Here is a 12,685-nt window from a genome sequence, read left to right as displayed (position 1 = left end):
AGTGAGATAAGAATCTTGTATGCATATGACTAATAGTAACAATAATGATAATAACATAGTAATAATTAACCTTCCGCTACTCGCGCAATATTTCCTGATACTATCACTCACGCTGATGACAAGTGTCATCCACTACAGTTAGACGTTTTGAAAGGTATATATGAATGATTTTAGAAGTGTGATATTTAAATATCAATACAATGCACTTAATATGCAAATACAGTAAGATATACTCTAGGTGATAATTACATTTGTTAACTTTTCAAAAATAGTACTAGTACCTCCATGACAACGGCCAACTTGTCATTATTTCTTCAAACACCTCTGTCAAGGATATTATCGAACATCAGACATCTCAAGTGCACCCAGAAATGCAAGGACTTTCATTCATGCATAAGTATCACGATTCATGTCCATTGGGCTTTGATTCATCCCACAACTTCGATAAACTCTTTCTAGAAATTCTCAGAGATACGTGCAGATGTTACAAACCAATGAAAGCACTGATCTTTATAACATTTGTTTCTTTAGTATTACTTTCACTAGATAAGTTACAAGGACTTTCATTGTTGTAAATATTAGTATACGTTGCAATAATGTGTATTTTATTTTCATCCGAAAATGGCTTCACAATTGTTTGTCTTTGTTATATGAGCTTCATTTTTGCGCCCAGGTGACCGCGTAATAGTATTATAAGATCTCGTTCTAACTGCGGTAGGATAATTACTTTTCCTACATTTATCTCTTCCAATTTTTTCTAAAAGAAATAGGTCCTCTTGAATTAGTTATTCCCTGTGACTTATATTCATCATTTTCTGACACTTATTGTTCTGTTTCTGAATCATGACCACTTTCATGCACATAATCCTGGTTCTCTGAGTCGCTAATATCACTGTCAGGGTCTTCATCACTCAGCTCATTGAACCACTCCAGCAACTCATGCACATCTTCGCTAAACTCTGTCCTAGGTTTTTTTTTTTTACCTTTGACATTTATTTCACAAACTAAAAAGTATACAGAATATTTGCTTTTCGTAGTTAAGTATTCTAGATAAAAACTGTAATTGATTTCGATGTGCCTAAAATTACTCACATGAAAATAGGATTGGATTTAGGAAAGAAGTTAAGAAACATACACTTACTTTGATTCACATTGTAACAGTAAAGCTCGTGCGAATGACCAGTGTCCTCCAAACTACAATAATGTTTCGACAAGAGTGCAACCCTGCGGAACTAAAATCCAGTGGCGGCTGAAGCTAACCGATGAAAAGTTAACGGAAAGGTACTGAAAATGGAGCGAACTCAATCCAGTCCAATCAGACAAAAGGAGAGCGGAAAAATCATGTGGACGAGGAGTGTCATCCGCCGGAGCAACGGAGGATTGATTAAATGTAGCACATTCCATCAGTCATCTGATGATTATCGAAAGCTGCTTGCCCAGTCAATACAAAAACAGCAGTACGCACTCAGACGTTCGCTTAAGATTCCAATGCTATCGGTTTCAGATGTGTTAGGGAACGAAGCAAAAATAACCGACTTGATATACGTATATAAAGTTTCCAGCGAGAGTCGGTCGTATGGCCAGAGGTGCATTCATAACAGCAAACGAGCACTAAAGCCCACGGCTCTTGAGACATCGATGATATGACCTTTCTCTCACTGCTGCACTAGCGACCAAAAGAGAAAAGAAAGGTAGATTGCTCACATAATGAAAAGAAAATTTAATCGTAAAATGATCAGCTTATGGTAAAAAAATTAAATTTCCGTACTCATTACCACTTATTACATAAGAATGTTTCATCAAACTTTCAAAAAAAAAAAAAAAATACATATAGTGAATTTAGAAGTATACTTCAGCTCCATTCCTAGAAGTAAGTTGAGGATCACTGAGTTGCCAAAGACTTTCTGTGATGTCGCCAAGTCTCAGCTATTCCAGCAGTAGGAGCACATTTTTGGATGGGTCTCAGTGTCTCACTCTAGTGCTGTTACCTACTCCTTGTTCTGGCTGCCCGTCTCAGCTAGCGAGGCCCAGCCTGAGGCCAGGCTTCATTTAACACACAGGATATCCAAAGTGAACTTTACACCGATACTACTGGCTAACATTGCCTGAATGTGTCTAACTAAACTTAAAATCAAAACATCTAGTAATTTTTTATAATTGTATTACTATTTGTTTATGTGTATAATTTTGTAATAATAGTAGAACTGAGTCAAAAAATTGTCAAAGATGAAAAGTCTTATGCAAAATTTTTATAAAGAGCAATTTCTATAGTAAGGATAGTTAGGTGTTTGACCTGCCCAGATTAGCTCTCCGATGATGTTGTGGCGCCGTTGTCCCATGCGCCTGACTGACCTGTTGCTGGAGGCCCTTGCACCACGCTCTCTATCTGCCCCTGTTCAGCTTTCGGACGTCCCGCCCATCTTTTGCTTCCACCATTTTTTCCTTGAACTGAGCTACGTCCGTTTTGCGAAACTGCCAACGTGCTTGATGGCCAAGAAGGCAACCTGTGGCTTTTTTTCAGCGGAACAGCTCACCGGATGTGGTTGAAGTGAAGTGTTCCCAGGTCGACTGGCGTGCCGTTTGCCAATCGGTGTGCGCTCCTTACCTTGCAACTGCAGTCCGGTCTGCATGGTATCTTACGGTCAATGGTCGCTCCTTCACGCGATTCACTTTGCAGACACTCCACTATGCGTAGGCTATGATCTTCTGGACACAGACGAGCGGCGGTAGGTCTCTGGTTCTTGGTGAGACAGATGCTACCAATAACTACAGGTACGACTCCCCATCAGATACCTCCTGACCTGCTCCTCTATCCGGACTCGAGATACGTCGCACAAACGAAGACGAACTCCATGAAGTTGGTCTGGAGACACGCGGTTCACTACTTGTTTGCTGATAGCGAGAAAAATGTCATCGATTTTTGGCGCCTCCGTAATGGACGACATTGTGCAGTCCCAAACACAGACAATTTTTCTCTAATTTGCTTTGCAGTGTCTTTCTTAACGCACTCCTGAGTTGAGGTGTTACCCAATGCGAAGTTGATCCACGCATTTTCCTGACTGGGTACTGATTATTCTCTGGTCAGTGGATTGTTCTCCTCAGCTACGTCGGTCTCCTGATACGTTCGATGGTAATAAAATAAAACATAAAAAAGAAAAAGAAGAAAAATCAGTGAATAAATAAATAAACTTTGTCTCTTTGAAGTGCATCATTTTCCCTGCACCTTCCTTCGTTCCCGATGGAGGGAACGGGATTGTGGCCAGACCTCAGGTTGCGACCCCTGCCTGCTCTACTCCCCCCCCCCCCCCCCCAAGTCTTCCTTTGGGCGCCAGGAAGACTCCATAAAAAAAGTAGCTGTGCACGCTAAAACGCCGCGCTTCCGGTACAATGTGGTTCGCCGGCCCTGAATCGAATCCATCTGGCGGATTAACGACGAGGATTGGTGTGCCAGCAAGCCTGGATGCGTTTTTAGGCAGTTTACCATATTACACTAAAAGAAAACCGGGCTGATACCCAAGTCTGCACCAGGTTATACGCTTCGCAAACATTTTGAAAACTTTCGCTACTTTCACATGAATGACATTACACTCATAAAGTTGGGGTTCACAGCAAATGCTTTGTCGGCTACATTATCGCTGGGGACCAGCATTTTGCTTCTTTTTCGATAGATCGCTAGGCAGACAGATCGAAAATCAGTCACGAAATCTTAATAAAACTTCTCCATCATAAGTCTTCTTACTACTTTCAGTACCCCATAGGCCTAATGATGGAAAACTGAAGATATTGCAGAAGTGCATGCTTGATAATTCCTGCATTATTCTCCCTCTGTTGACAGATTTTATTAATAAAATTGAGACATGAATAATTTGCTAGTCCAACAGCCTCGCCGCAGTGCTGACGCCGGTTCCCGTCAGATCACCGAAGTTAAGCTCTGTCGGGTTGGGCTAGCACTTGGGTGGGTGACCATCCGGTCTGCCGAGCGCTGTTGGTAAGCGGGGTGCACTCAGCCCTTTTGAGGCAAACTGAAGAGCTACTTGATTGAGAAGTAGCGGCTCCGGTCTCGGAAACTGACATACGGCCGGGAGAGCGGTGTGCCGACCACACGCCCCTCCATATCCGCATCCAGTGACGGCTGTGGGCTGAGGATGACATGGTGGCCAGTCGGTCCCGTTGGGCCTTCCAAGGCCCGTTCTAACCGAGTTTTAGAATAAATTTCTATGTGGATATCTTTATATGTATACTCCCACTGACACATTTCCGCACAATTTGCGTACAACAAGGGACTAGTCTTTGAAACAAATCATTTCTATGTCAAACAAATTTAATGTCTTACGAATTCGTGACAGTTTGGAGAACCTCATGTTACAGATAACTCATGTTTAATAAAATATTCTTTATTCATAAGATTATCTTGGTAAGTTGTAAATCATATCTATTAGTACACTGCCTAGTTTCATAATATTTTTTATTGGTATATTAAACACAAAACTAAACAAAAGACATTGATTCCTTATTTATAGAGTTCCAGAAGGCTTCAGATACTGTACCACGCATGCGACGTGTAATGAAATTGCGTGATTATGGAATATCGTCTTAGTTATGTAATTGGATTCGTGATTTCCTGTCACAGAGGTCACAGTGCGTAGTAATTGACGGAAAGTCATCGAGCAAAACAGAAGTGATTTCTGGCGTTCCCCAAGCTAATGTTATAGGCCCTCTGCTGTTTCTAATCTATATAAATGATTTAGGAGACAATCTGAGCAGAAGTACTACGTTGTTGCAGATGTCGCTGTCGTTTATCGTCTAGTAAAGTCATCAGAACATCATAACAAATCGGAAAATGATTTAGAAACGATATCTGAATGATGCAAAAATTGCCAATTGACCCTAAATAACGAAAAGTGTGGGGTAATCCAAATGAGCGCTAAAAGGAATCCGTTAAATTCGGTTACACTATGAATCAGGCAAATCTGAAGGCCGCAAAATCAACAAAAATCTAGGAATTACTATTACGAACAACTTCAAATGGAAAGAACACATAGAAAATTTTATGGGGAAGGCAAACCAGAGACTGTGTTTTATTGGCAGAACACGTAGAAAATGGAACAGATCTGCTAAAGAGACTGCCTACACTACGCTTGTCCGTCCTCTTTTGGAGTACTGCTGCGCGGTCTGAGACCCTTACGAGATCAGATTAACGGAGTACATCGACAAACTTCAAAGAAGAGCAGTACGTATTGCATTATCTCAAAATAGGGGAGAGAGTGTCACTAACAAGATTCAGGATTTGAAGTGGACATCATTAAAACAAAGGTGTTTTTGATTGGCGACTCCATGGAGTGCTGTGTGCACAACGACCATATTTGTTAAATTAAAAAGGTCAGCGTTGGTCGTAATATTGATGTTCTATTGATAGCAGAATCGATTTTCGATCACATGGTGATCATCTTTAGTGCTGTAAAAATTAAACTCAGACACTGGTATCAAGTTATCAATAACCAAAACTGAGAAGCGATCACAATAACAATAATATTGTGATCGCGTCTCAGTTTTGGTTATTGATAACTTGATTCCAATGTCTGAATTTAATTTGTACAGCACTGAAGATGATCACCATGTGATCGAAAATCGATTCTGCTATCAATAAAACATCACCTGATTTATTTCGAACACATTCCATTATACTTGTTTTGCTTTTGTTGATGTTCGTCTTATGTTCTCCTTTCGAGACGATGTCCATTTCATTCAGCAGCTCTTCGAGGACCTTTTCAGTCTCTGACAGAATTACATTGTCATTGGCTAATTTCAAAGTTTTTGTTTTCTCTGCATAATCTTAAATTCCATTTCCAAAATGGGCCTTGGTTTCCTGTAGTCCTTGCTCAGTGACATCGAGGATAGACTAGGACCTGTTCTCACTCCCTTCTCAACCACTATTTCCCTTTCACGTCCTTCGACTCTAACTGCCGTCTGGTTTCTTTGCAAGTTGTGAATAACCTTCTCTCTCCGAGTTTGATCCCTGCTACCTTCAGAATTTCGAATAGTGTAGTCTAGTCAATTCTCTGGGTCTACAAATGCTGTAAATGTAGCTCTGCCTTTTCATATCGTCCAAGCAAAGTTGTAGGGTCAGTAGAGCGTCGCATGTTCCTGCATTTCTCCAGAGCCCATCCTAATCTTCCGCGAGGTCTCCTACAAGCTTTTTCATTGTTCTCCAAATAATTCGTGTCAGTATTTTGCAAAAATGACTCATTAAGCTTAGTATGCAAATTGAAAGTAGAATGGGGGAGAAAAGAAAGTGAAGGGAAGAAACTAATGATATCAGCTGCACCGGGACTTCATGCGGAATTAGGGGCAATCAGTGGAAGTATGTGCCAGACTGGGACTCGAACCCGGGATCTTTTGCTTTCTAGGCAGTGCCAATGCCGACCCACACCCTACCTAGCGCCATCTATCCGATAGGTGGGAGTGTGGCTCTGCCAGGGTAGCGTGCTGAGACAGTCAGCGCATTTGCGATAAACACTGTGTCCGGATGGCGCAGTGGTTACTGGCACTGCCTAGAAAGCAAAAGATTCCGCGGTCGACTCCTCCGGCACTCGTCACCGCTGATTCCGCAAGTCCCGGTGCAGCTGATATCATTAGTTCTTCCCCTTGACTTCCCACCCCTTTCTCTCCTCTCCACCTTCAGTTTACATATTCTGTATCACAGCTGCGGATTTCTCGTGGTGTCTGTTCTTTTGGACAGGTCCGAGAGTATTATTCCTGTTTCATACATGATGCCCACCAGGTCAAATAGTTTTCTCATGACTGGCTATTCCAAGGATATCATTAGTTGCGAGAGAATGTCGTTTACTCCAGGGACCTTGTTTCGACTTACATCTTTCAGTGATCTGTCAAATTCTTCTCGCTGTATCGTATCGAATCTCCCATCTCACTTCATCTCCATCTCCTTCCATTTCCCTTGTACAGCCCCTCTGTATACTCCTTCCACTTTTCAGTTTTCAGTTTTTCCTTCTTTCCTTGGTAATGGTTTTCCATTTGAGTTCTTGGTATACAACTAAATTCAGAGCGAACACGAACGACACAAACTTTATAATTTGTCCATTTCATGCTTCGGTTTCTAACGCTTGCGCGAAAGACCTCATAAGATATAAATACGAAGGACGTTCAATAAGTAACATAACATAATTTTTTTTCTCGGCCAGCTTCGGTTGAAAAAAAATGCGGAATTTGTTGTGGGACATCTCTCGCTTCAGCCCCTATAGTTTCACGAAGATCCAATAGGTGGCGGCGCTGTAAGTAGCCTTCAATGTGGCATCTGTAACGGGGGTGCGATCCTAGCAGAGAGCTGTCATTGAGTTTCTTTTGGCGGAAAACCAGGGAATCTCAGATATTCATAGGCGCTTGCACAATGTCTACGGAGACCTGGCAGTGAATAAAAGCACTGTGAGTCGTTTGACGTGGCGTCTGTCATCATGGCAACAAGGTGGAGCAAACCCATCCAATCTCTCGTATGTCGGCTAGCGGCACACAGCTATGACTCCAGCAATGTTAGAACGTGCGGACACTCTCATTCGAGTTGATTGACGGATCGGAATCAAACAACTTGCTACTCAACTGGCGTCTCTATTGGCAGTGCTGACACGCTCGTCACTAGTTGGGCTACTCCTAATAGAAGACTGTAAAGAGCGCTATGGTTGCTGGTCCTACGCCCCCATGCGCTCATTTGGAGTGGGTGTGATCTCCCATGACTGACTGTCCCGACCGCCACGCATTTGTTCCCAGGATTGTTTCGTGACATTGGTGACACCTGGCGATGAAGCCAGTTTAGAGACCGGTCGTAGAATAAATTACGAAAGTTATTGGCAACGAAAGCGGATTTTTCTTCTATAAACATATGTTGTCAAGATTATTGAATAATAACGTCCTGTTTACATTTTCGAGATGACAGGTACAAAATATTGCAATGTAGTGAACCTAACTGAAAACGGAAATGGTATTAAGATGTTCTAAACCCTGAGGACAACAGATGTTTTACAAAATCCGAGCCGCGTGGGATTAGCCGAGCGGACTGAGGCGCTACAGTCATGGACTGTGCGGTTGGTCCCGGCGGAGGTTCGAGTCCTCCCTCGGGCATGGGTGTGTGTGTTTGTCCTTAGGATAATTTAGGTTAAATAGTGTGTAAGCTTAGGGACTGATGACCTTAGCAGTTAAGTCCCATAAGATTTCACACACATTTGAACATTTTGAACAAAATCCGATACCTTATTGAATTAGGCACAAAAAATGGCTCTGAGCACTATGCGACTTAATTTATGAGGTCATCAGTCGCCTAGAACTCAGAGCTAACTAACCTAAGGACATCACACACAGCCATGCCCGAGGCAGGATTCGAACCTGCGACCGGAGCGGTTGCTCGGTTCCAGACTGTAGAGCCTAGAACCGCACGGCAATTCCGGCCAGCTATTGAATTAGGTCATAAATACCTTAAAGCTACCGGATAATAATTTGGAGCAGATTTTGTTACGTTAATTTAGGAATTAATACAGGGTGATTCAAAAAGAATACCACAACTTTAGGAATTTAAAACTCTGCAACGACAAAAGGCAGAGCTAAGCACTATCTGTCGGCGAATTAAAGGAGCTATAAAGTTTCATTTAGTTGTACATTTGTTTGCTTGAGGCGCTGTTGACTAGGCGTCACCGTCAGTTGATGCTAAGATGGCGACCGCTCAACAGAAAGCTTTTTGTGTTATTGAGTACGGCAGAAGTGAGTCGACGACAGTTATTCAGCGTGCATTTCGAACGAAGTATGGTGTTAAACCTCCTGATAGGTGGTGTATTAAACGTTGGTATAAACAGTTTACAGAGAATGGGTGTTTGTGCAAAGGGAAAAGTTCTGGACGGCCGAGAAAGAGTGATGAAAATGTAGCACGCATCCAGCAAGCATTTGTTCGCAGCCCAGGAAAATCGACTCGCAGAGCTAGCAGAGAGCTGCAAATTCCACAATCAACTGTATGGAGAGTCCTACGAAAAAGGTTAGTTATGAAACCTGAGCGTCAACTACCCGAGGCGATGGATCGGCCGCCAGGCAGCCCGTGACAGAGCACTTCATCACTGGCCTCCAAGAAGCCCTGATATTACCCCCTGCGATTTTTTCTTATGGGGGTATGTTAAGGATATGGTGTTTCGGCCACCTCTCCCAGCCACCATTGAGGATTTGAAACGAGAAATAACAGCAGCTATCCAAACTGTTACACCTGATATGATACAGAGAGTGTGGAACGAGTTGGAGTATCGGGTTGATATTGCTCGAGTGTCTGGAGGGGGACATATTGAACATCTCTGAACTTGTTTTTGAGTGAAAAAAAACCTTTTTAAATACTCTTTGTAATGATGTATAACAGAAGGTTATATTATGTTTATTTCATTAAATACACATTTTTAAAGTTGTGGTATTCTTTTTGAATCACCCTGTATATCTATTTAAATTAGTATGACTTAAAACTGATTTTATTAGAATTTTTTAGTATTCTATAAAACATTAACCTATTCTTGAGACACGAGAGTTTTCTATTAAGGACAATATCCGCTTGAGGAATGGTCAGTATTCTTTTCCCGGAGGAATGGTCAGTATTCAATGGCACGACAAGGGTTATCATTCGAAGGAAAAAAAGTCCAGTAAACATGGTCTCTACAATGCACACCGTAAGAGCTATGAGTATTTCTTCATCTGTAGTGTGAAACAAATCTCTTCTACTGCATGTTCTTTGCTTTCCATATTTTGAGAGGAGTTAGTATCGACTGCAACAAGAAAAAAAATCTTTAGTGGTTATGGGCTCGAAAAAGTTATACCTTAAGAGCTATGAGCATGTTCAGTAAAAAAGATACGTTTTACAGTAGCGGAGATGAACAAGTGCCCATAGCTTTTACGCTCTTCAGAGCTTATGCTTACCGGACACTTTTTCTTGTTTTAGTCCATACCACCATTTCACAAAATGTGGAAAGCAAAGAGCTTGCAGTAGAAGAGATTTGCTTTACAGTACCGAAGATGAGGAAGTGCTCATAGTTCTTAATGTAGGCGGTTTAGAGCCCATGTTTATTGACTTTTTTCCCTCGAACGATCGTTCCTGTCACATCGACGAATACTGACCATACCTCCAGGGGCACCCTGTACTCAAGATGGAAAGGATGATTGTTTACAACGTAGCAAAGCGCTGAAGGTAAAGTCGAGACGAGCACAATGACACAGGACACGTGTGGTTTTTCAACCGGGGAAGCAACCTCAAACTGGCCTACAGAAGCAACCTACGCAACAGTTATGCGCGTTGTGAGAGATTTTGGCAAAAATCGTGCTTCAGTGTTAGGAATTCCTTGTTATTGCTATTACAGAATGTAAAATTGACGTCTGTATAATTTTACCACACAATATTGTGAATATCACCAGCATAAAATCAACAATTTAATCGTTTTGTTCCTGTGGCCCTCTTAACACTAAATTACTGTCGTTATAGTGTTTAAGTGGCAAACGTAATTGGTTTTTGCACAGCGCTTACAAAAGTCTTTTTTCAATCATTACTCTCTGCACACAGTCTCGTGATGCCAATTGAGGAACTACTCGACCGAATAATAGCGGCTTCGGTCAAGAATACCATCATAACGACCGGGAGAGCGGTATGCTGACCCCACGCCCCTCCTATCCGCATCCTCCACTGAGGATGACACGGCGGTCGGATGGTCCCGGTAGGCCACTCGTGGCCTGAAGACGGAGTGTACTCTCACGCGAGTGATTCGATTAAAAAGTCAACCTAATAGCTCACTAAGTCGGTGGCGTAAGTGAAAGAGAAGATTTCGTGCGGTGGGCATGCGCTATTATAGCTCTGGTAGATTTTGACGGTCAATTTGAGGTTATTTCCCAGCTTGATTGACTGTGAGCGCCCAATATCAAATCGTTCGTCTCGATAGCCCCTACACCTCTGTGGCACACTGTAAACAGTTGCTGCTTACACACTATAAGCTTCCATTGGGGTAGTTCTGAAATTATCATCACGTTTCTGACAGCTTTTCATTAAATGGTATTACCGTCTAACGACGACGTTGCGGTCACGGTAGAGATAGCGGGACAAGGCCCAACCTAAGACACTATTCTGTAACTTGTAACTTAAAATAATTTATTTTTGGTACACAGTCTGGATTAGTAGGGGCCATAGTTGCTGGCATGTTCACATAAGTTGATTTAAAAAATGGCTCTGAACACTATGGGACTTGACATCTGAGGTCATCAGTCCCATAGACTTAGAACTACTTAAACCTAACTAAGTCCGCAGCTCGTGGTCGTGCGGTAGCGTTCAATTCCCGGCGGGGTCAGGGATTTTCTCTGCCTCGTGATGACTGGGTGTTGTGTGATGTCCTTAGGTTAGTTAGGTTTAGGTAGTTCTAAGTTCTAGGGGACTGATGACCATAGCTGTTAAGTCCCATAGTGCTTAGAGCCATTTGAACCAAACCTAACTAAGGACGTTACACACATCCATGCCCGAGGCTTGATTCGAACCTGCGAACATAGTAGCAGAGCGTTCCGTAAGTTGGTTTAGCTAGATTGTAATCCGAAGGAAAAGCTCCTGTAGTTTCGCGTCTCTGAAGACTACATCTTACTTCTTACACTCGCCAGTGCACATTGTGAGACGTAATTTTGCCAGTTGCAAGAAACTGTCGCGATCCGTTGGGCACAGGATAAGTCACACCTAATTTGCATGCATGCGTGTGTGCGGCGCTGCTGCCGTGCGACGTACCTCAGTATGCTGCGTGTTCCCGGCGGCCGTCCGCTTTCATTGCACGGGCGCGAAGTTAGAACGTCTGCCCCCGTGTGACGGTAAACAGAACTCCTTACACGTCGCTACTGTGATAAGAGTGCAGGAAGCGCCCAACGGAAGCTGATGACGGGACCTGGCGCTCCGCCAGTTCCTCGAAGTGCCGCTATTCCTCACTCACGGGCTGCCTTCTGCGTACGGACGGGAAAATCCGACCGATTATTACCGATACCGCTATTTTAGTTCTGAATAAGTGGTATTTCTCGGTATTTGTTTGGTTTCGGTTATAGCAGGTGCTTTTACTTTTTACTGATAAAAAGCCGAAATATCAATTGGCAACAGCAACTGTGCAAATTTTTTTTCTTTTTTAAATAAACCTTCCTTTTAAAAGAACGAGTCACTTTTATTTGCAAAATTTGCATTGCTTTGAAACATGGCGTTATTTTTGACAATGAGAAAAGTGATCAGTGCTATTTTAAAAACAATAGTGACAGCAACGAGCAACAAACACATGGCATTAGAAATGGTGCATCATTGCTGAGACATTAATGTGCCTGTTACCACGTGGCGTGTCCTATTAGAAGGTGCGCGTGTGCAAGATTTGCCCTATCTTGTGTTTGTAGAGGGTGACAATTGTTGAACTACACGAAAAAAAAACGTAAATTAGTTACAAACTACGGCGTACGCACACCCCATTCAACATGTAAACGACGTCACTACAGATACACAGACTTAGATTATGACATGTTCGATATGCCTGCCATCATTGGCGATGATGTACCGCAGACGAATAGCGAAATTCTACATGACCCGCGGAAGTGTCGGAACATCGATGCTGTCGATGACCTTCTGAACGGCTGTTTTCAGTTCAGCAATGGTTTTTTG

At 42.5% G+C, this 12,685-nt stretch overlaps 1 protein-coding gene across 1 annotated transcript in view; it reads right to left on the bottom strand.

Moving 5' to 3' along the window:
• Nucleotides 1-11,883, bottom strand: part of LOC124776043 — a 247,507-nt gene extending 235,624 nt beyond the window's left edge. The window contains exon 1 of the mRNA XM_047250883.1: nt 11,783-11,883. The gene's annotated coding sequence lies outside the window, so the exon portion shown is untranslated. The remainder of the gene's footprint in view (nt 1-11,782) is intronic.
• Between the last annotated feature and the right edge of the window lie 802 nt (nt 11,884-12,685).

This window comes from Schistocerca piceifrons, chromosome 2 (genome assembly GCF_021461385.2).
Source record: "Schistocerca piceifrons isolate TAMUIC-IGC-003096 chromosome 2, iqSchPice1.1, whole genome shotgun sequence".
Lineage (NCBI taxonomy): Eukaryota > Metazoa > Arthropoda > Insecta > Orthoptera > Acrididae > Schistocerca > Schistocerca piceifrons.
Note: the sequence above shows the minus strand (reverse complement) of the source record. Positions and strands in the feature narration are given on the sequence as shown.